General features: G+C 45.7%; 1 protein-coding gene across 9 annotated transcripts in view; it reads right to left on the bottom strand.

The window, feature by feature from the left end:
- The window catches only part of LOC139391829 (ring finger protein 19A, RBR E3 ubiquitin protein ligase), a 55,800-nt gene extending 42,022 nt beyond the window's left edge, over positions 1–13,778 (bottom strand). For 8 of the 9 annotated variants that reach the window (XR_011629611.1, XR_011629613.1, XR_011629618.1 and 5 more), the window contains exon 1: positions 13,540–13,727. The gene's annotated coding sequence lies outside the window, so the exon portion shown is untranslated. Of the gene's footprint in view, positions 1–13,539 lie in introns of all 9 variants that reach the window. The other variant, XM_071139413.1, reaches the window with a different exon arrangement.
- Positions 13,779–25,160: the final 11,382 nt, after the last annotated feature.

A 25,160-nucleotide genomic window follows, 5' to 3' on the forward strand; every position in this document is an offset into this window, starting at 1 on the left:
AAAAAACTGTTTTTGCTTTGTCATTATGGGGTATTGGGTGTAGATTTAAGAGAAAAAAATGATTTAATAAATGTTAGAATAAAGCTGTAACGTAACAAAGCAAAAAAAAGTCAATCAAATCAAATGTATTTATATAGCTCTTTGTACATCAGCTGATATCTCAAAGTGCTGTACAGAAACCCAGACTAAAACCCCAAACAGCAAGCAAGCAATGCAGGTGTAGAAGCACAGTGGCTAGGAAAACCTCCCTAGAAAGGCTAAAACCTAGGAAGAGACCTAGAGAGGAACCAGGCTATGGAGGGGTGGCCAGTCCTCTTCTGGCTGTGCCGGGTGGAGATTAACAGAACATGGCCAATATGTTCAAATGTTCATAAATGACCAGCATGGTCAAATAATAATAATCACAGTAGTTGTAGAGCACATATGTCAGAGTCAAGGCCCGCGGGCCACATCCGGCCCGCAAGAAGGTTTTTTACGGCCCCTGGGATGATCTTGATTTATTATTAGAACCGGCCCGCAGCAAGCCGGCAGCCCGCAGATCTTTTACACGCACCAATACTACATTTCCCACAATGCAAAGGTGACGCACCGAGCAGTAGGCTGCTTCATTTCAATATTTATTGGCACAGCAGTCGTCAGCATCACAGTAAAATTAACTTTCAGATACCCATCAAAAATGGCAAAACGGAAGGTGGATACTGAGAACCGGGGGTTTCAAACAAGGTGGGAGTCGGAGTATATGTTCACGAAGGTAGCTGGAAAACCTGTGTGTCTTCTGTGTGGAGAAAGTGTGGCGGTACTGAAAGAGTATAATCTGAGACGACATTATGAAACGAAACACGCGGACAAAAACAAGAATATGGACATGGAACAAAGGCTACAAAAGGCAGAGGAATTAAAACGAGGCCTCAAATCTCGACAGGCTCTGTTCAAAAAAGCCAAATCACAAGGCCAGGCTGCTGTCAAGGCCAGTTTTATTTTGGCAGAAGAGATCGCTAAATCAGCCCGGCCATTTACGGAGGGGGATTTCATCAAAAACTGCATGATTAAAGTTTGTGACGAAGTTTGCCCAGAAAAAAGGCAACTCTTTTTAAATGTGAGTCTGAGCAGAAACACCATTGCCGAGAGAGTAGACCAGTTGTCCATCAATCTAAAAGAGCAGCTTGTGAAAAAGGGAAAAGATTTTATTGCATATTCCTTGGCTGTGGATGAGAGCACCGACATTTCTGACATTGCCCAGTTGTCAATTTTCATCCGCGGAGTGGACTCCAACCTAAGCGTGACAGAGGAGTTTTTGGCTTTACGTCCTATGCATGGCACAACTACGGGGCATGATTTGTATGAAGAGGTGTCAAGATGTGTAAATGAGATGGAGCTGCCTTGGGAAAAACTCGTGGGTTTGACAACCGACGGAGCACCTGCGATGTGTGGACACAGGAGCGGACTGGTGGCGAAGATACGGGAAAAGATGCAAGAGGAAAACGCGACAGGTGAGCTGACAGCTTATCATTGTATCATACACCAGGAAGCGTTGTGCGGTAAAGCCTTGAAAATGGAGCATGTAATGAGCATCATCACGCGCACAGTTAACTTTATCAGAGCCAAAGGTTTGAATCACCGCCAGTTCAAGGCATTTCTGACGGAGTTAGAAACGGAGCATGGTGATTTGCCTTATCACACAGAGGTGCGATGGCTAAGCCAGGGAAAGGTGCTTCAAAGATGTTTCGAGCTTCGTGAGGAGATTTGTCTGTTCTTGGACAGCAAAGGGAAAGACACAACACAACTCCGAGACGAAATGTTTCTGTGTGAAATGGCTTTTCTGTGTGACATTACGAGTCATCTGAATGCAATAAACTTGCAGCTGCAGGGTCGGGATCGTGTCATCTCTGATATGTACAGTACAGTGAAGGCATTTAAAACCAAACTGACTCTGTGGGAGACGCAGATGCGGAAAGAAAATTTGAGCCACTTTCCCAGCTGCCAGACCATGAAAGAGAAGCTCTCTACCAGTGCGTTCCCGAGCACACAGTTGGCTGATAAAATAGGTATGCTTGCCGCTGACTTTCGACGCCGATTTGCTGACTTTGAAGCACAAAAAAGCAGGTTGGAACTGCTCGGTAACCCATTTGCTGTTGACGTGGAAAGCTCACCACCAAACCTCCAAATGGAGTTGATTGACCTCCAATGCAATGATGCACTGAGGGCAAAATATGCGGCAGTGGGTGCTGCGGAGTTCGCCCGTTTCCTCCCCGGCACAATGCCCCAGCTGCGCATCCAGGCTGCTCAAACGTTGTCTATGTTTGGCAGCACATACCTGTGTGAACAACTGTTTTCTTTGATGAACCTGAACAAAACATCACACAGAAGTCGACTTACTGCTGAACACCTCCACTCAATTCTGAGGATTTCTTCAGCTCAGAGCCTTACCCCGAACATTGATGAACTTGTGGAAAAGATGGGACACCACCAAGTATCACCCTCAACCTCAAACAAGTGAACATTACTGTGCAATCACATATTTAGAGTTTTTACTCAGTTCAAGTTTAAAAGTTAAAATTTAATATTTGTTTTCACTGCATGTTACTTCTCCTTAAACAAAGTGTTGTTTTTGATTAATAGATTTTTGCACTTTATTTTTTTGTATTTCAATCCAATTATATTTTAAAAATATTTCAGTTGAGTGGATGATAGAAAATTGCTATTATTGTTTTTTCTTTGAAGTAAATTTAGCCCACTTTTGCTAAAATAGAAAATATAGTCTACTGATGGTGCCTTGAATACCGGTTTCTTTCATTTAATGTTCATGTTATGGGGATATTTATATAAAGGAAATTTGTCTTTTGTGTCTGTTGAAAATTAAAGATTACTGACAGAGCCATAAGAAAATATTGCTTTATTTATCTGATCATATTGTAATATATTTGTTAGGTTTTCAGTAGGTTCAATTAGGTTCACTAGACTATATGCGTCATTTAAAAATTTTTCAATGAACATTCGAACAGTCCGGCCCTCGTCTTGTAGCTGATTTTTTTATTTGGCCCTCCGTCCATTTGACTTTGACACCCCTGTTGTAGAGGGTGCAGCAAGTCAGCACCTCAGGAGTAAATGTCAGTTGACTTTTCATAGCCAATCATTAAGAGTATCTCTACCGCTCCTGCTGTCTCTAGAGTTGAAAACAGCAGGTCTGGGACAGGTAGCACGTCCGGGTCTGAATACTTTCTGATGGCTGCCGCAGAATTCTATGGCACGTTATTTAAGTGTCAGCCATTGTTGCCATTAATGGTAGTTAGTGCTAGTTTGCCCACCAGAGGGCATCTTTGAGAAGCTAAGTTACTGAAATGATATAGGCCTAAAGCTCCAAGACGCAAACGGAGCCTTGAATTGAACAGACTATATGGGATTGATTTTAGAAATGTCGCTTCATTCATTTGAACATTATGGTTGTTCTCTTCCAAGAGAAACAAAAATGTGAGTATAGTGCAGAATAATCCTTACATTTCCACATAAACATCTGATTGATTTATAAAGACCAGTCCCCATGCTGTGTCATTCAGTGACATTTATTCCCATAGTAATTCCTTATGGATCCATCCAGATGTTAGACAACATTTGGTGGGCTATGCAAAAGAGATGGGAGAAGTGACATGCCTCGCAAACATCCATTGATACTGTACATTTAAAGTCCCTAAAGTTGGCAAAGGAGTCCATTGTCCTGTTGATAGCCCATCAAGGACATGTTGTTTGCAGAATTCAAACACTTGTGAATGCCTCCAGCTGTACATAACTACTGTAAATAAAAACACAGCATCTACAGTGGTACAAGTATATTATTGAATTAGACTTTTTTTTTTTTAAACATTTTAAAATATATAATGTTTATTATGCTACTGCCTACAGTACATAGTAAACATGGTAAAGTACTTAATTCCTTACATAAGGGAGAGCAGGCCATGTCCAGACTTTCTCAGTGACCTCAAGTACTCATTAACTCTGTCTTTAACACTTTTTCAGGTTGCATCAGTCACTAGTGAAACTCATGTATACTGTGATCGCTCATCTTTGTTGTTGTGAGTTGTAGGGGAAGGGGCTTGGGAGAAAGAGGTGAAGCGAGAGGTTTCACTCTCACCAAAAACGGTCTAAAATAAGCCCAATGCATTTCTATGCGCTTATTTTGAACCCAAGCTTGTCGCCTGCCTTCCCTCCTTCCTTCGGGACAAGACTCCCACTGTTAGGGGGGAGACATGAGCATCTCATTGTATTCAGATCTCTGGTGTAATTGGGAAGGTGCACACAAGAAGACATGAGAACAAGTAGACAAACGCTCATAATAAAACCTTGATTGTTGCAATACAGACATTTGGAATTTCACACAACAGCATTAATTCGATATATCACATCGGCTCTAAACTGCTCTACTGATAATCTCAGTATGTCCTCCCTGGGATGATAATCTACTGTTGGCGTCAGGGAATGCCAACCCCCCCCCAGACAAACGCCTTTGTTCACCGTTCCACGGGAGCGGGCAATACTCAGCATATCATACGGTCCTAAATAATGGCCAAGTCTACTTCTCTCCCTGCTCGACTGAATCGCTTGGTAGTAACAAACAAGTCCTCCAACACCTATCAAAAACTGCTAAACTACCCTCCTGTTCCCTGGGCCTGACACCGCCGAGCCAGCCTCGACCCCGGGCCTGACACCGCCGAGCCAGCCTCGACCCCGGGCCTGACACCGCCGAGCCAGCCTCGACCCCGGGCCTGACACTGCCGAGCCAGCCTCGACCCCGGGCCTGACACTGCCGAGCCAGCCTCGACCCCGGGCCTGACACTGCCGAGCCAGCCTCGACCCCGGGCCTGACACTGCCGAGCCAGCCTCGACCCCGGGCCTGACACTGCCGAGCCAGCCTCGACCCCGGGCCTGACACTGCCGAGCCAGCCTCGACCCCGGGCCTGAAACGGCCGAGCCAGCCTCGACCCCGGGCCTGAAACGGCCGAGCCAGCCTCGACCCCGGGCCTGAAACGGCCGAGCCAGCCTCGACCCCGGGCCTGACACCGCCGAGCCAGCCTCGACCCCGGGCCTGACACCGCCGAGCCAGCCTCGACCCCGGGCCTGACACCGCCGAGCCAGCCTCGACCCCGGGCCTGACACCGCCGAGCCAGCCTCGACCCCGGGCCTGACACCGCCGAGCCAGCCTCGACCCCGGGCCTGACACCGCCGAGCCAGCCTCGACCCCGGGCCTGACACCGCCGAGCCAGCCTCGACCCCGGGCCTGACACCGCCGAGCCAGCCTCGACCCCGGGCCTGACACCGCCGAGCCAGCCTCGACCCCGGGCCTGACACCGCCGAGCCAGCCTCGACCCCGGGCCTGACACCGCCGAGCCAGCCTCGACCCCGGGCCTGACACCGCCGAGCCAGCCTCGACCCCGGGCCTGACACCGCCGAGCCAGCCTCGACCCCGGGCCTGACACCGCCGAGCCAGCCTCGACCCCGGGCCTGACACCGCCGAGCCAGCCTCGACCCCGGGCCTGACACCGCCGAGCCAGCCTCGACCCCGGGCCTAACACCGCCGAGCCAGCCTCAACCCCGGGCCTGACACCCCCGAGCCAGCCTCAACCCTGGGCCTGACACCCCCGAGCCAGCCTCAACCCTGGGCCTGACACCCCCGAGCCAGCCTCAACCCTGGGCCTGACACCCCCGAGCCAGCCTCAACCCTGGGCCTGACACCCCCGAGCCAGCCTCAACCCTGGGCCTGACACCCCCGAGCCAGCCTCAACCCTGGGCTCCTGATACCCAAAGGAATGAAAAGCAGTGGATGGCCCCATCGTCAAATCATCACCACCGCCACAGTGGGTGACTGCTATGGTCCCATGATTTCTCTCGAGTTTACAAGCTCCAAGATTAACTTTGACTACCCAAAAATATCCAAGTCACTATACGCGATCCCAGACTGTGCTTTTGGCATGCAAGCTGTTTTAATTAGTTCCCAGCATCCAGTGCAAGAGAGAGATAAATTCACTACCAAACTGCCTCCAATAAAAACAAAAACAACCCAACAGTCAGAACATGTTACGTTTTTTTCAAACTGTCAATCACACTCAAGTAATCTGAGACCCACGAGCTAAGCCCAAGGGACTACTAAGGGGGAGGGGGGGGGGGTTCTTGAACATTTGCTGTGTCATTCCAAAAAGTGATCAAATTCAACATCTTCTCACAGACTCCAACCTTGACTTCCACTGCCTTTCAGAAACATGGCTCCATAAAAACTCTACATCTGCTGCTCTGTGCCTGGCTACAATGTTTTCAGGAGAGACCGGATGGAAGGAAGAGGGGGTCTGCCCGACTACAATGTTTTCAGGAGAGACCGGATGGAAGGAAGAGGGGGGTCTGCCCGGCTACAATGTTTTCAGGAGAGACAGGATGGAAGGAAGAGTGGGTTTGATTATTTACATTAAAGAACATATCCTATGTAAACAAATTGAGCGGCCGTGATAATGAACTAGAATTTATTGGCCTAAAGAATCCACTGTCTCCTCAAATGCCTAATAGCCTTCAGGAATGTACAGACCCCTTTACACCAAAACACTGTTTTTGACCAGTTTAATTAAGGAAATGTCATTTCAGGACATTGTTCATCTTAAAATGGGAGATTTTAACATGAATTATCAAGACAAGTCTTGTAGGAAAATCCTAAAACGGATCATAAATATCTTTGACCTCACAGCTCATAAAAAGGCCAACCAGGGTGACTTGTCTTACGGACAGAACCCCGCCACTGGTTTCTTGGGCACAGCACCAGTGAATGACACTCAACAGGTTCATCACCATAAGGGAGGTTTCTGAGTCAGAGGTGAACAAGATGATTAGCTCTCTAATGAACTAAAGCCAAAGATGTTTGGACTGGACTCTACCTTAGGGGGGGGGGGTCCAAGGGTCTGGAGGTCAACCATAAGAACACCCATCTTTAAATCTTCTACACGCAATGCAGTTTGGCTTCAGAACAAACCACTCCACAGAAATGGCCAACTACTTTCTTCTGGAAAACGTGAAGTCCAAGATGGAGCAATGTTACAAGGGTCTCAGTGACTCATGTTTCCATCTCAATGTAAGAAGTAAAAAACAGTCTGTATGTTCTTCACAAAGAGGACAACCGATGCTACTGAACCAGATGTCTATGAGTCAAGGGAGAAGAACAGTCTGTATGTTCTTCACAAAGAGGACAACCGATGCTACTGAACCAGATGTCGAAACCCTAGACCACATATGTCAGAGTCAAGGCCCGCGGGCCACATCCGGCCCGCAAGAAGGTTTTTTACGGCCCCTGGGATGATCTTGATTTATTATTAGAACCGGCCCGCAGCAAGCCGGCAGCCCGCAGATCTTTTACACGCACCAATACTACATTTCCCACAATGCAAAGGTGACGCACCGAGCAGTAGGCTGCTTCATTTCAATATTTATTGGCACAGCAGTCGTCAGCATCACAGTAAAATTAACTTTCAGATACCCATCAAAAATGGCAAAACGGAAGGTGGATACTGAGAACCGGGGGTTTCAAACAAGGTGGGAGTCGGAGTATATGTTCACGAAGGTAGCTGGAAAACCTGTGTGTCTTCTGTGTGGAGAAAGTGTGGCGGTACTGAAAGAGTATAATCTGAGACGACATTATGAAACGAAACACGCGGACAAAAACAAGAATATGGACATGGAACAAAGGCTACAAAAGGCAGAGGAATTAAAACGAGGCCTCAAATCTCGACAGGCTCTGTTCAAAAAAGCCAAATCACAAGGCCAGGCTGCTGTCAAGGCCAGTTTTATTTTGGCAGAAGAGATCGCTAAATCAGCCCGGCCATTTACGGAGGGGGATTTCATCAAAAACTGCATGATTAAAGTTTGTGACGAAGTTTGCCCAGAAAAAAGGCAACTCTTTTTAAATGTGAGTCTGAGCAGAAACACCATTGCCGAGAGAGTAGACCAGTTGTCCATCAATCTAAAAGAGCAGCTTGTGAAAAAGGGAAAAGATTTTATTGCATATTCCTTGGCTGTGGATGAGAGCACCGACATTTCTGACATTGCCCAGTTGTCAATTTTCATCCGCGGAGTGGACTCCAACCTAAGCGTGACAGAGGAGTTTTTGGCTTTACGTCCTATGCATGGCACAACTACGGGGCATGATTTGTATGAAGAGGTGTCAAGATGTGTAAATGAGATGGAGCTGCCTTGGGAAAAACTTGTGGGTTTGACAACCGACGGAGCACCTGCGATGTGTGGACACAGGAGCGGACTGGTGGCGAAGATACGGGAAAAGATGCAAGAGGAAAACGCGACAGGTGAGCTGACAGCTTATCATTGTATCATACACCAGGAAGCGTTGTGCGGTAAAGCCTTGAAAATGGAGCATGTAATGAGCATCATCACGCGCACAGTTAACTTTATCAGAGCCAAAGGTTTGAATCACCGCCAGTTCAAGGCATTTCTGACGGAGTTAGAAACGGAGCATGGTGATTTGCCTTATCACACAGAGGTGCGATGGCTAAGCCAGGGAAAGGTGCTTCAAAGATGTTTCGAGCTTCGTGAGGAGATTTGTCTGTTCTTGGACAGCAAAGGGAAAGACACAACACAACTCCGAGACGAAATGTTTCTGTGTGAAATGGCTTTTCTGTGTGACATTACGAGTCATCTGAATGCAATAAACTTGCAGCTGCAGGGTCGGGATCGTGTCATCTCTGATATGTACAGTACAGTGAAGGCATTTAAAACCAAACTGACTCTGTGGGAGACGCAGATGCGGAAAGAAAATTTGAGCCACTTTCCCAGCTGCCAGACCATGAAAGAGAAGCTCTCTACCAGTGCGTTCCCGAGCACACAGTTGGCTGATAAAATAGGTATGCTTGCCGCTGACTTTCGACGCCGATTTGCTGACTTTGAAGCACAAAAAAGCAGGTTGGAACTGCTCGGTAACCCATTTGCTGTTGACGTGGAAAGCTCACCACCAAACCTCCAAATGGAGTTGATTGACCTCCAATGCAATGATGCACTGAGGGCAAAATATGCGGCAGTGGGTGCTGCGGAGTTCGCCCGTTTCCTCCCCGGCACAATGCCCCAGCTGCGCATCCAGGCTGCTCAAACGTTGTCTATGTTTGGCAGCACATACCTGTGTGAACAACTGTTTTCTTTGATGAACCTGAACAAAACATCACACAGAAGTCGACTTACTGCTGAACACCTCCACTCAATTCTGAGGATTTCTTCAGCTCAGAGCCTTACCCCGAACATTGATGAACTTGTGGAAAAGATGGGACACCACCAAGTATCACCCTCAACCTCAAACAAGTGAACATTACTGTGCAATCACATATTTAGAGTTTTTACTCAGTTCAAGTTTAAAAGTTAAAATTTAATATTTGTTTTCACTGCATGTTACTTCTCCTTAAACAAAGTGTTGTTTTTGATTAATAGATTTTTGCACTTTATTTTTTTGTATTTCAATCCAATTATATTTTAAAAATATTTCAGTTGAGTGGATGATAGAAAATTGCTATTATTGTTTTTTCTTTGAAGTAAATTTAGCCCACTTTTGCTAAAATAGAAAATATAGTCTACTGATGGTGCCTTGAATACCGGTTTCTTTCATTTAATGTTCATGTTATGGGGATATTTATATAAAGGAAATTTGTCTTTTGTGTCTGTTGAAAATTAAAGATTACTGACAGAGCCATAAGAAAATATTGCTTTATTTATCTGATCATATTGTAATATATTTGTTAGGTTTTCAGTAGGTTCAATTAGGTTCACTAGACTATATGCGTCATTTAAAAATTTTTCAATGAACATTCGAACAGTCCGGCCCTCGTCTTGTAGCTGATTTTTTTATTTGGCCCTCCGTCCATTTGACTTTGACACCCCTGCCCTAGACCGACTCCAATCATCATACCGCCCCAACAGATCCACAGATGATGCAATCTCTACTGCACTTCACACTGCCCTTTCCCACCTGGACAAAAGGAACACCTGTGTGAGAATGCTGTTAATTGACTACAGCTCAGCGTTCAACACCATAGTGCCCTCAAAGCTTATCACTAAACTAAGGACTCTGGGACTAAACACCTCCTCCAGCAACTGGATCCTGGACTTTCTGGTGGGCCGTCCCCAGGTGGTAAGGGTAGGTAACAATACATATGCCATGCTGATCCTCAACACAGGGCCCCTCAGGGGTGTGTGCTCAGTCCCCTCCAGTACTCCCTGTTCACTCATGACTGCATGGCCAGGCACAACTCCAACACCATCATTAAATTTGCCGACAACACAACAGCGGTAGGCCTGATCATCGACAACGACGAGACAGCCTATAGGGAGGAGGTCAGAGACCTGGCCGGGTGCTGCCAGGACAACAACCTCTCCCTCAACGTGATCAAGACAAAGGAGCTGATCGTGGACTACAGGAAAAGGAGGACCGAGCACGCCCACATTCTCATTGACAGGGCATTTAGTGGAGCAGGTTGAAAGTTCCTTGGTGTCCACATCACCAACAAGCCATCCAAACACACCAAGACAGTCATGAAGAGGCCATGACAAAGCCTATTCCCCCTCAGGAGACTGAAAAGATTTGGCATGTGTCCTCGGACCCTCAATAAGTTCTACAGCTGCACCATCAAGAGCATCCTGACTGGTTGCATCTGTCTGGTATGGCAACTGCTCGGCCTCCGACCGCAAGGCACTACAGGGTAGTGTGAGCGGCCCAGTACATCACTGGGGCAAAGCTTCCTGACATCCAGTACCTCTATACCAGGCAGTGTCAGAGGAAAGCCCTACAAATTGTCAAGGACTCCAGCCACCCTAGTCAGACTTCACGCAGCTACCACAGGGCAAGCGGAACCGGAGCGCAAAGTCTAGGTCCAAGAGGCTTCTTAACAGATTCTACCCTCAAGCCATAAGACTCCTGAACAGCTAATAAAATGGTTATTTGCACCCCCCCCTCCCTCTTTTACACTACCGCTACTCTGTTTATTATCTATGCAGTCACTTTAACTCTACCCAGATGTACATATTACCTAAATTACCTTGTCTATCCTGCGCCTCCACACATTGACCCCCTGTATAAAGCCACGCTACTGTTATTTTACCGCTGATGTTTAATCATTTGTTCATTTGTCATCACTTTTTCTTAAAACTGCATTGTTGGTTACGGGCATGAGGTGCTAAGCATTTCACTGTAAGGTCTACTACACCTGTTGTATTCAGCATTTCACTGTGAGGTCTACTACACCTGTTGTATTCAGCATTTCACTGTAAGGTCTACTACACCTGTTGTATTCAGCATTTCACTGTAAGGTCTACTACACCTGTTGTATTCAGCATTTCACTGTGAGGTCTACTACACCTGTTGTATTCAGCATTTCACTGTAAGGTCGACTACACCTGTTGTATTCAGCATTTCACTGTGAGGTCTACTACACCTGTTGTATTCAGCATTTCACTGTAAGGTCTACTACACCTGTTGTATTCAGCATTTCACTGTAAGGTCTACTACACCTGTTGTATTCAGCATTTCACTGTGAGGTCTACTACACCTGTTGTATTCAGCATTTCACTGTGAGGTCAACACCAGCTGTATTCAGCATTTCACTGTGAGGTCGACAACACCTGTTGTATTCAGCATTTCACTGTGAGGTCGACAACAGCTGTATTCAGCATTTCACTGTAAGGTCTACTACACCTGTTGTATTCAGTATTTCACTGTGAGGTCTACACCAGCTGTATTCAGCATTTCACTGTAAGATCTACTACACCTGTTGTATTCAGCATTTCACTGTGAGGTCAACACCAGCTGTATTCAGCATTTCACTGTAAGGTCTACTACACCTGTTGTATTCAGCATTTCACTGTAAGGTATACTACACCTGTTGTATTCAGCATTTCACTGTAAGGTCTACTACACCTGTTGTATTCAGCATTTCACTGTAAGGTCTACTACACCTGTTGTATTCAGCATTTCACTGTAAGGTCTACTACACCTGTTGTATTCAGCATTTCACTGTAAGGTCTACAACTGCTGTATTTGGCGCATGTGACAAATAAGATTTGATTTTACTAGTTGGGCGGAAGCTTGCTGTACCAACATTAAAACCCATTCAGTGCATCTACAAACAGGCTCTCAAAGTGCTTGATAGAAAGCCCAATAGACACTTAAATCCTCAGAAAGCATGAGCTCCTATATTGGGAAAATCTTGTGCAATACAACGACATGTCAGGAAGCCTGGCAGGTAGGAGCACTGAGCCAGTAACCGAAAGGTTTCTGGATCGAATCCCTTAGCTGACTAGGTCAAAAATCTGTCGTTCTGGCCCTGAGCAAGGCAGTAAACCTACTGTTCCCCGGGCGCCGAAGATGAATACATTGTTGTACAACTGACTAGGTTTCCTTTCCAGATCCTAAATGGCCTGGCTACCCTCCACTTAATATTTTAAAATCAAACAGAAATCCCAAACCCACTGCGGCAGATCCACAAGGTCTGCCATGAGAGGTGACTGTATAGTTCCCTTAAGGAAAAGCACCTTTAGTAAATCCACTTTCTCTGTGAGAGCTTCCCATGTCTGGAATACACTGCCATCAGACACACATAACTGCACCACATATCACACTTTCACAAAAAACAAAGACATGGCTAAAGGCCAATCTAATTTGTGAACATAATCCCTAGCTGTGTACTGCCGCTTTCCATGTTGTCTGTTGATTGTTTAGTGTGTAAACGGTTATTGTTTTAATAACCTGCTGAGGGACTGCAGTTGAAAATGACCCGGCTCGCTAGAACTTTTACTGTAAAGTTGATTAATGTGCACTGTCCCTGTAAACATAAACGCAATAAAGTAAATCAAATTGCTAGCTAGCTAGTAGTTACAATAACACAAATAAGCCAAACATGAACATTAGCTCGCAAATAGAAAGCTAGCTAGTTAGCTAAAAATGGTAATTGATCAGAACTCCGGGTAAAATTTAAATATGTTGGGTAGTTAGCTAGTCAGATGCCAACACCATTGTCTAGTTTGCTAGTAAACTGGCTGAAATGTATTTTGTACAATTTGCTCGCTAGCTAACGTCAACTAAATGGCTTTCTGTATAACGTTACAATTTATAAAGTAGTCAAAAGGACAGTCGCAACATATTTGTAAGCAAATATAATGAGCCTATTCGCTATCTAATTTTAAACTATTTCAAACATTTGGAGAGGGGGGGGGGGGGGGGGGGTTTCATGTTAGCTAGTTAGTCATCCAGATGGCTAACGATAGCTAGCGGGCTACAGCCAACACTTCGGGGAAGTCGAAACTCATCGGGGCGGTTTTTACCAAAGAAATGTTCCTGTTATGAAAACAGAAGCTTAGCGAAGTTATCTAGGCAGGAGAATCGAGTTTAGTAACATATTACAGAACAAAACGAATAACTAAATGAATAGGTTATATTGAAAGCGTATTATCTTTCCTAAGCTAACTAGTTAGCTTGCAGGCCGTCGTTGCATTGATTTAGGAAGCTACTTCATTCCGACTTACCGTTTCAAAAACAAATATCCACCTCACGGTTTGTCCCGTAAAGGGGGGGAAATGGAACTACAACGATTCACCGATGTCACTTAGGTATAAAAATGGATTGATCACAAAATGGCATTTGTGTTCTTCGTTGTAACGGGTTACTTCTCCGTTCCAGACTTCTGCCCTTCCCATTGGAAACACCGACCGACCGGTTCCTTGTGGATGGGATTCAAACGATCACTACGGAATCTCGCGAGGACACGTACACAGTTGTTCAAGTCTTTGGACAGGCCATTGTGGTACAGGCAAAAGTTGCATTGTGGTCACGGACCAGGCTGCCCCATCAAGAAAACATTAAGTGAAACCTTTTCAGGAAACATTACAGTTCAATGTGTCTCCTAAAGAAGGAAACACTACACGGCTCAATGCCTCCTAAAGCAGGACGCACTACATAGTTCAATATTTCTCCTAAAGCAGGAAACATTGCAGTGCGATATGCCTCCTAAAGCAGGACACACTACAAGGTTCAATATTTTTCCTAAAGCAGGAAACATTACAGTTCAATATGCCTCCAAAAGCAGGAAACACTACACGGTTCAATATGCCACCTAAAGCTGCGCTCCCAAGTGGCCCAGCAGTCTAAGGCACTGCATTTCAGTGTTAGAGGTGTCACTACAGACCCTGGTTCAATTCCAGGCTGTATCACATTGGGTGGCACACAATTGGCCCAGAGTCGTCCAGGTTAGGGTGTGGCCGGGGTAGGCTGTCATTGTTAATATGAATTTGTTCTGAACTGACTTGCCTAGTTAAATAAAGCAATGTGTCATGACTGGCCTGCTTGGGCCAAGTTACCGTGGACCACAAACCTACAGAGAGATCTCTCACACCAGAGGGGAAGAGATGGAGATGGGGGGTTTTATGACACCTCACGCCCATTTTAAATCTAAGGCAGCACTATGGAGAACGGGGCTCAGAACATTAACATGCAATAAATGGACTTTGGGACAAAATCACATTTCTTTATAAAGCCCTTCTTACATCAGCTGAAATCTCAAAGTGCTGTACAGAAACCCAGCCTAAAACCCCAAACAGCAAGCAATACAGGTGTAGAAGCACGGTGCCTAGGAAAAACTCCCTAGAAAGGCCAGAACCTAGGAAGAAACCTAGAGAGGAACCAGGCTATGAGGGTTGGCCAGTCCTCTTCTGGCTGTGCTGGGTGGAGATTATAACAGAACATGTTCAAATGTTCATAAATGCATGGTCAAATAATAATAATTACAGTGGTTGTCGAGGGTGCAACAGGTCAGCACCTCAGGAGTAAATGTCAGTTGGCTTTTCATAGCCGATCATTAAGAGTATCTCTACCGCTCCGGCTGTCTCTAGACAGTTGAAAACAGCAGGTCTGGGACAGATAGCACGTCCGGTGAACAGGTCAGGGTTCCATTGCCGCAGGCAGAACAGTTGAAACTGGAGCAGCAGCACGGCCAGGTGGATTGGGGACAGCAAGGAGTCATCATGCCAGGTAGTCCCGAGGCATGGTCCTAGGGCTCAGGTCCTCTGAGAGAGAGAACAAAAGAGAGAATTAGAGAGAGCATACTTAAATTCACACAGGACACAAGATAAGACAGGAGAAATACTCCAGATATAACAAACTGACCCTAGCCTCCCGACACAAACTATTTCAGCTTAAATACTGGAGGCTGAGACAGGAGGGGTCAGGAGACACTGTGGCCCCACCCGATGATACCCCCGGACAGGGCCAAACAGGCAGGATATAACCCCACCCATTTTGCTAAAGCACAGCCCCCACACCACTAGCGGGATATCTTCAACCACCAACTTACCATCCTGAGACAAGGCCGAGTATAGCCCACAATAGGATTCGTCAGCCACAATGGTGGTAATGACGATATAGGAAAAGTAATGTTGTTTTTGTTATGTTATTACAAGTTAAAGGACAACGTTATAATGAAAACATTGTAACTTTAAGAATTTTCCTAGTACAGTATATGCTTGATGTTTGCATATTGTACGTTGTCCAGATCAAAGAGAATATTTTTGTAAAGATGAAATGTGAAGGTAGTTGTCTAAATCGAATCTGAGTCAAATCCAGACCTTGCCTCGTGACTAGGGACGCCCAGACGATCTTGCCATAAAAGCGGAAACGCCTATTTATGACCCGAGGGTATAAAACTTACAGACTAAGTGTAACAGGGTTATATTGGTGATTCCCCTTGCCACTTTATTGTTAAGCCAATGGGTTTTTGGTTTGAGTTTGTCTTGCCTTCACCTACTCAACATGGCATCTTATTGGCTGGTTTGCGTAGCTTGCTTACGAGGGGGGATGTTCCAGTTAGAATCGTCCCAGTGAACAAGCACCAAACCAGCGGTAAGTTGTTGGTTGCAAAGCACTGTACATCAAGTGATTTTTATACTCTCAAGTGATGATTTAAATGTACAATTTATATGAAATTGTTTGTAAATGTTATTCGAACATCACACATAAGATGCAGCGGTTTTTGTAGAATATTTGTTGTGCATTTTGTTGTAAAGAATTCCCGCCAGTACTAGCTAGCAACTTACTGTGTCTGGTGGGGGGGGGTTCATATATTTTGTACAGTGTGTGAGTGCAGAGTTGGATGGTGAGACGTGCATTGCATGACGTGCAATTTTGTGCCGTTCCTAACAGAATAAAGCTACATGACTGGTGCTACATGTTGGAGTTCCGACGAGTACTGTTACATAAGTGACCTGAGCTTCAGCCAAGGTCTGAGTAGTCAACAACCCCAAAACACAACACGAGGTTGAAGACAAAAGGAACCTTTTATCTATCCATGCTACGGATGAGTAGTTGCGTTTAAGAGGGACCACCCGGTCACCACTCTCCATCGAATCGTGTGTCTACACTGCTTTTGTTCCTACGCTGTGAGCCCTGAGCTACAGGGCTGGCTGTTCTCAAAAGACCCCATTCAGAACAAGGGCGAGGAAACAGACCACTAAGACAAAGGACACTGACATTGTGAGGACAACCAGACAGTTACACCCTGTAACCAGAGAAGTGTGTCATCAGAGAAGCTGAAACTCGTCCACGAAGAGACACCCCGTCTGAGACTTTCGACACGTAATTACATTATTATATTCTGACCCATAAGAGACGGCAGTCCGGTTCAAGGTTAGGGTTAAACTAGGCCTAGTTTCCAAATGTGCTTTCTCTCTTTTAAATCCCCATCTTGTGTAACACATGTCATATTGTGTTGGCCCACTAGGGAGCTGTTTCGTTGTACTAAGCTCTAATCAATAGCCTAGACTGTGTGTTTGTATCTTATATTATCATTTTAGCTTGTTAGTAAATAAATCATCAACTCAATTGGTGTTGTACGGACTTATTTGTTGAGACTTGGGTTTGTGCAGATTCCCAGATTATGCAACGTTCAGAATGAGACTGTAGAGGAAATTGATTGATTAGCAACAGTTGTAAAATCGATATTCTGATATTCTTTGAGTTAATTTGGGAAATAGAAACTCAATAAAACCAAACTTTGCCATGGTGCCCCAGGTTAATGAGTTAATAATTACCTCATTCATTTAATCACTTTGTTTTAACCGTTAATCACTCGATGAGCAGCAGTCGTCACATGAATCAATACAACGTCACGACAAGTGTCTCTGTGTGTGACGTCAAGATGTCACTAAGCTTCCAATGAATTGTAGGAATGACTCACCTTTTAAAATGATTGACTGTAGTTCTGTGATGACTAAACTGAACAGATGTTTTGGTTGCTTGAAGGAGGGAGGAATTCACCCCATTCCTTCATCAGTGGAAGCCTGGAATGTCAGCTGGGGCCACCAGGAGGAAAAGAAGATTTGGAAATTCTAAAAGTACATCAGTTGTGATTGAATGGATGGGGATTCGGTCACGACTCGGTCAATAACCTATAGTGGAGACCTCATAGGCGGCGCTCTCTCTCCTTCTCCCACTTGGAACACATGATGAGGTCCAATGAGGACTGATTCTGCCACAGTTTGAGCACTGATTAGTCCATGGGTGCATCAATTTTTTTTTTTACAGTGCCTTCAGATGGTATTCACACCCCCTGACTTTTTCCTCCTAAAAAAGTTGTGTTACAGCCTGAATTTAAAATGGATTAAATTGAGATTTTTTTGTCGCTAGTCTACACACAATACCCCATAATGTCAAAGTGGAATTATGGTTTTGGAATCTTATACAAAGTAATTTAAAATGAGAAGTTGAAATTTCTTGAGTCATTAAGTATTCACCACTTTGATATAGCAAGTTCAGGAGTAAAAATGTAATTAACAAGTCACATAATAAGTTGCATGTACTCACTCTGTGTGCAATAATAGTGTTTAACTTGATTTTTGAATGACCTCATCTCTGTACCCCACACATACAATTATCTGTAAGCTCCCTCAGTCAAGCAGTGAATTTCAAACACAGATTAAACCACAAAGACCAGGGAGGTTTTACAATGCCTCTCAAAGGGCACCTATTGGTAGATGGGTACACAAATAAATAGACATTGAATATCCCTTTGAGCATGGTGAAGTTATTAATTACAAAGATACAGGCGTCCTCCTAACTCAGTTGCCGGAGAGGAAGGAAACCGCTCAGGGATTTCACCATAAGGCCAACGGTGACTTTAAAACAGTTACAGAGTCTAATAGCTGTGATAGGAGAAAACTGAGGATGGATCAACAACATTGTAGTTACTCCACAAAACTAACCTAAATGACAGAGTGAAAATAAGGAAACCTGTACAGAATAAAAATATTCCAAAACATGCATCTTGTTTTCAACAAGGCACTAAAGTCATACTGCAAAAAATGTGGCAAAGAAATTAACTTTTTGTCCTGAATGCAAAGTGTTATGTTCGGGACAAATCCAATACAACACATTACTGAGTACCCTTCTGTCACGTCTACTCCCGCTCCGGCGTTCAACATCACTGGTTTACTAACCACCGGTCCTGGCAGCCTATCATTACTCACACCCCATCATTAGGCACACCTGGACTTTATCATTACCCTGATTACACCCCATTTATTTAGCCCTCATTTGTCATCAGTCCTTAGGTGTTATTGCTCGTGTCTCATGTTCAGTAAGCGGCCCATGTTTGTTATTTTGTATCTGTTCAGTATTAAAGTCCCCTTCTGCCCCTGCTTTCTGACTCCCGGAGTACATGTTACACACTCTCCATATTTTCAAGCATACTGGTGGCTGCATCATGTTATGGGTATGCTTGTAATTTTTAAGGACTGGGGAGTTTATTAGGATAAAAATAAACAGAATAGAGCTAAGCACAGGCTTATTCATAGAGAGGGTCACCTCACTTCTTGTCCTTAGGAAACTATGCAATGTTTTTTTTTAAATGTATTATTTCTTACATTGTTAGCCCAGAAAATCTTAAGTGTTATTACATACAGCCGGGAAGAACTATTAGATATCAGAGCGACGTTAGCTTACCAACATTACGACCAGGAATACGACTTTCCCGAAACTGATCCTTTGTTCACATCACCACCCAGGGCATTTGATCTGAATCCAAAGGCCGACCCAAAACAACGTCGCCGCAGAAGAGGTAGACGGAGCGGCCTTCTGGTCAGACATCAGAGGTGTGCACACCACCCACCACTTCCGAGTATATTACTCGCCAATGTCAAGTCTCTAGATAACGAGGTAGACAAAATTAGGGCAAGGGTTGCTTTCCAGAGAGACATCAGGCATTGTAACATACTCTGTTTTACAGAAACATGGCTCTCTCGGGATATGTTGTCAGAGTCGGTACAGCCACCTGGATTCTTTATGCGTCGCGCCTACAGGAATAAACATCTCTCCGGGAAGAAGAAGGACGGGGGTGTATGTTTCATGATTAACAACTTATGGTGTAATCGTAACAACATATAGGAACTCAAGTCCTTTTGTTCACCTGACCTAGTATTCCTCACAATCAAATGCTGACCATATTATCTCAGAAGAGAATTCGCATCAGTTATTCTCACAGCCGCGTACACCCCCCCCCCCCCCCCCGCCTCAAGCAGATACCACAACGGCCCTCAATGAACTTCACTGGACTCTATGCAAACTAGAGACCATATATCCTGAGGCTGCATTTATTGTAGCTGGGGATTTTAACAAAGCAAATTTGAGAACAAGGCTACCTAAATTCTATCAGCATATTGATTGCAGCTCTCATGTGGGCAATACACTGGATCACTGCTTCTCTAACTTCCGAGATGCATACAAGGCCCTCCCTTCGGCAAATCTGACCACAACTCCATTTTGCTCCTCCCTTCCTATAGGCAGAAACACAAACAGGATGTACCCGTGACAAGAACCATTCACGCTGGTCTGAGTAATCGCAATCCACGCTTCATCAATGTTGTTGTTCGACGCTATGCGGAACGTGATCGAAGCAATCTTGAAGCGTGGAATCCGATTGGTCGGACCAGCGTTGAACAGACCTGAGCACGGGTGCTTCCTGTTTTAGTTTCAGTTTATAGGCTAGGAGCAACAAAATGGAGTCGTGGTCAGCTTTTCCGAAAGGAGGGCAGGGGAGGGCCTTATATGCGTCGCGGAAGTTAGAATAACAATGATCCAGGGTTTTGCCAGCCCGGGTTGCGCAATCGATATCTGATAGAATTTAGGTAGCCTTGTTCTAAAATTAGCTTTGTTAAAATCCCCAGCTACAATAAATGCACCCTCAGGATATGTGGTTTCCAGTTTACATAGAGTCAAATGAAGTTCATTCAGGGCCGTCGATGTGTCTGCTTGGGGGGGGAATATACACGACTGTGATTATGATCGAAGAGAATTCTCTAGGTAGATAATGCGGTCTGCATTTGATTGTGAGGAATTCTAAGTCAGGTGAACAAAAGGACATGAGTTCCTGTATGTTGTTATGATCACACCACGTATGGTTAATCATAAGGCATAAACTCCCGCCATTCTTATTTCCAGAGAGATGTTTGTTTCTGTCAGCGCGATGTGTGAAGAAACCAGGTGGCTGTACCAACTCTAACGTATCCCGAGTGAGCCGTGTTTCCGTGAAACAGAGAATGTTACAATCTCTGTCTCTCCGGAAGGCAACCCTTGCTCGGATTTTGTCTACCTTGTTGTCAAGAGACTGGACAATGGCGAGTAGTATACTCAGGAGCGGTGCGCGATGTGCCCGTCCAGAAGACCGCTCCGTCTGCCCCTTCTGCTGCTCCGTTGTTTTGTGTCGCCGGCTGGGATCCGATCCATTGTCCTGGGTGGTGGTCCAAACAGAGGATCTGATCCATTGTCCTGGGTGGTGGGCCAAACAGAGGATCTGATCCATTGTCCTGGGTGGTGGGCCAAACAGAGGATCTGATCCATTGTCCTGGGTGGTGGGCCAAACAGAGGATCTGATCCATTGTCCTGGGTGGTGGGCCAAACAGAGGATCCGATCCATTGTCCTGGGTGGTGGTCCAAACAGAGGATCTGATCCATTGTCCTGGGTGGTGGGCCAAACAGAGGATCTGATCCATTGTCCTGGGTGGTGGGCCAAACAGAGGATCTGATCCATTGTCCTGGGTGGTGGTCCAAACAGAGGATCTGATCCATTGTCCTGGGTGGTGGGCCAAACAGAGGATCTGATCCATTGTCCTGGGTGGTGGGCCAAACAGAGGATCCACTTCAGGAAAGTTGTTTTCCTGGTCGTAATGTTGGTGAGTTGACGTTGCTCTTATATTCAATAGTTCCTCCCGGCTGTATGTAATAAAACCTAAGATTTCCTGGGGTAACAATGTAAGAAATAACAAAATACTGCATAGTTTCCTAGGAACGCGAAGCGAGACAGCCATCTCTGTCTGCGCTGGATATCGATTTATACGCTGATCCGGTGAGTGAGTTTATAAGGAAGTGCATTGGAGATGTTGTAACCACTGTCACTATTAAAACCTACCCTAAACAGAAACCGTGGATAGATGGCGGAACCGTGTTTAACCAAGGTAAGGTGACTTGGAATATGGTGGAATACAAAAAGTGTAGTTATTCCCTCCGCAAGGCAATCAAACAAGAGAAATGTCGGTATAGGGACAAAGTGGAGTCGCAATTCAACGGCTCAGACACGCGACGTATGTGTCAGGGTCTATAGACAATCATAGACAACAAAAAGAAAACCAGCCCCGTCACGGACACCGACGTCTTGCTTCCAGACAAAATAAACACCTTCTTTGCCCACTTTGAGGATAATACAGAGCTACCAACGTGGCCCGCTAACAAGGACTGCGGCCCCCCCCTCTCCTTCTCCGTGGCTGACATGAGTAAGACATTTAAACATGTTAACCCTCGCAAGCTGTCGGACCAGACATCATTCCTAGCCATGTCCTCAGAGCATGCCCAGACCAGCTGGCTGGTGTATTTGGGGACATATTCAATCTTTCCCTATCCCATGCTGTCCCCACATGCTTCAAGATGGCCACAATTGTTCCTGTACCCAAGAAGGCAAAGGTAACTGAACTAAATGACTAGTAGCACTCACTTCTGTCATCATGAAGTGCTTTGAGAGACAAGTCAAGGATCATATCACCTCCACCTTACCTGCCACCCAAGACCCACCTCAATTTGAATACCGCCCCAATAGGTACAGATGCACACTACACACTGCCCTATCCTATCTGGACAAGAGGAATACCTATGTAAGAATGCTGTTCATTGACTACAGCTCAGCATTCAACACTATAGTACCCTCCAAGCTCATCAGTAAGCTTGAAGCCCTGGGTTTGAACCCTATCCTGTGCAATTGGGTCCTGGACTTCCTGATGGGCTGCCCCCAGCTGGTGAAGGTAGGAAACAACATCTCCACTTGACTGATCCTCAACAGTGGGGCCCCACAAGGGTGTGTTCTCAGCCCCCTCCTGTACTCCCTGATCATCCATGACTGCGTGTCCATGCACGCCTCCAACTCAATCATCAAGTTTGCATACAACACAACAGTAGTTGTCCTGATTACCAACAACAAGACAGCCTACAGGGAGGAGGTGAAGAACCCAGGAAAACAACCTCTCACTCAACGTCAACAAAAGGAGATGATCGTGGAAACAGCAGAGGGAGCACCCCCCTATCCACATCGATGGGACTGCAGTGGAGAAGGTGGAAAGATTTAAATTCCTGGGTGTACACATCACAGACAAACTGAATTGGTCCACCCACATAAACATGTGGTGAAGACGCAACAGCGCCTCTTCAACCTCAAGAGGTTGAAGACATTTGGCTTAGCACCTAAAACCCTGACAAAGTTTTACAGATGCACAATTGAGAGCATCCTGTAGGGCTGTATCACTGCCTAGTACGGCAACTGCACTGCGCACAACCACAAGGCTCTCCAGAGGGTAGTGAGGTCTGCACAATACATCACCGGGGGCATCACCGGGGCCCTCCAGGACACCTACAGCACCCGATGTCACAGGAAGGTCAACAAGATAATCAAGGACAACAACCACCCAAGCCACTACCTGTTCACCCCGCTACTATCCACTCACCCCTGATCCTCACTAATCATGGAACTGTTTGACAACGGTCCAGTCGTGAACAAGTTTAACCTGCTACATGTGGTCTGAGTCCCATAATGATTCACAATAAACGATGATAGACAACATGTCACAAATTATTGCGTTAGCCGAATGTGATCCACTAATGCTAGCTACCCTCAGGAACAACTACACTGACATGACAGAGGAAATAAAGGTAAACGGAATGGCACGATGCAAAACCTAAGCTACAAATGGAAGAAAACGAACACTAAAGTGACAGTTATAAATGTATGTGGGTATTGACGGTGGCTCCCGATGGTGGGTAATATTTAACATGATACAATTTTTTTAAAAAACCAGAGAAAAAATTGGGAGTAGGCTAAATTTTAGACATTCTAAAGTGCATATATCAATTACAGTGGCCTATAGCTTGGGTGTCCACAGTTTCGTCCACTCCAATTACGAGGGCACACAATTACAATTTTTAATAATGGCACAGCTATTTATAGCCTACTTCACAGTGGAAAAGGGGCTGCAATACATGTTATGTTTTTATTTAACTAGGCAAGTCAGTTAAGAACACATTCTTATTTACAATGACGGCCTACCAAAAGGCAAAAGGCCTCCTGCGGAGATGGGGGCTAAAAATATAGGACAAAACACACGACAAGACAGACACCACAACACTACAAAAAGAGAGACCTAAGACAACAACATAGCATGGCAGCAACACAACATGACAACATGGTAGCAACACAACATGGTAGAAGCACAACATGGTAGCAGCACAACATGGTAGCAGCACTACAAGGCACAGACAACAGCACAAAGGTAGATAAAACATAATACATTTCACAATACACCCTAACGAGTTTAGTTGTAAAATGGTTAGAAATAGACAATGGGATTTGAAATGCAGGGGTTGAGTTATTTGAATTAACAAATGATAATGGGGTTTCCGTTCTTGCATTGAAGTGATTGGAGTACGAGATGCAAGGTAGGGAAAATATCAATAATGTTTTGGAGAGTTGGGCTGAAGAGGCTGTAGAGAGCAGTCGAGTGTTGGGCTGAAGAGGCTGTAGAGAGCAGTCGAGTGTTGGGCTGAAGAGGCTGTAGAGAGCAGTCGACTGTTGGGCTGAAGAGGCTGTAGAGAGCAGTCGAGTGTTGGGCTGAAGAGGCTGTAGAGAGCAGTCGACTGTTGGGCTGAAGAGGCTGTAGAGAGCAGTCGAGTGTTGGGCTGAAGAGGCTGTAGAGAGCAGTCGACTGTTGGGCTGAAGAGGCTGTAGAGAGCAGTCGACTGTTGGGCTGAAGAGGCTGTAGAGAGCAGTCGACTGTTGGGCTGAAGACGCTGTAGAGAGCAATAGACTGTTGGGCTGAAGAGGCTGTAGTGAGCAGTCGACTGTTGGGCTGAAGAGGCTGTAGAGGGCAGTCGACTGTTGGGCTGAAGAGGCTGTAGAGAGCAGTCGAGTGTTGGGCTGAAGACACTGTAGAGAGCAGTCGAGTGTTGGGCTGAAGAGGCTGTAGAGAGCAGTCGACTGTTGGGCTGAAGACTCTGTAGAGAGCAGTCGAGTGTTGGGATGAAGACTCTGTAGAGAGCAGTCGAGTGTTGGGCTGAAGAGGCTGTAGATGGCAGTAGACTGTTGGGCTGAAGACACTGTAGAGAGCAGTAGACTGTTGGGCTGAAGAGGCTGTAGAGAGCAGTAGACTGTTGGGCTGAAGAGGCTGTAGAGAGCAGTAGACTGTTGGGCTGAAGAGGCTGTAGAGAGCAGTAGACTGTTGGGCTGAAGACGCTGTAGAGAGCAGTAGACTGTTGGGCTAAAGAGGCTGTAGAGAGCAGTAGACTGTTGGGCTGAAGAGGCTGTAGAGAGCAGTAGACTGTTGGGCTGAAGAGGCTGTAGAGAGCAGTAGACTGTTGGGCTGAAGAGGCTGTAGAGAGCAGTCGACTGTTGGGCTGAAGAGGCTGTAGAGAGCAGTCGAGTGTTGGGCTGAAGAGGCTGTAGAGAGCAGTCGACTGTTGGGCTGAAGAGGCTGTAGAGAGCAGTCGACTGTTGGGCTGAAGAGGCTGTAGAGAGCAGTCGACTGTTGGGCTGAAGACGCTGTAGAGAGCAATAGACTGTTGGGCTGAA

Source organism: Oncorhynchus clarkii, chromosome 32 (assembly GCF_045791955.1).
Source record: "Oncorhynchus clarkii lewisi isolate Uvic-CL-2024 chromosome 32, UVic_Ocla_1.0, whole genome shotgun sequence".
In the NCBI taxonomy this organism is placed as follows: Eukaryota; Metazoa; Chordata; class Actinopteri; order Salmoniformes; family Salmonidae; genus Oncorhynchus; species Oncorhynchus clarkii.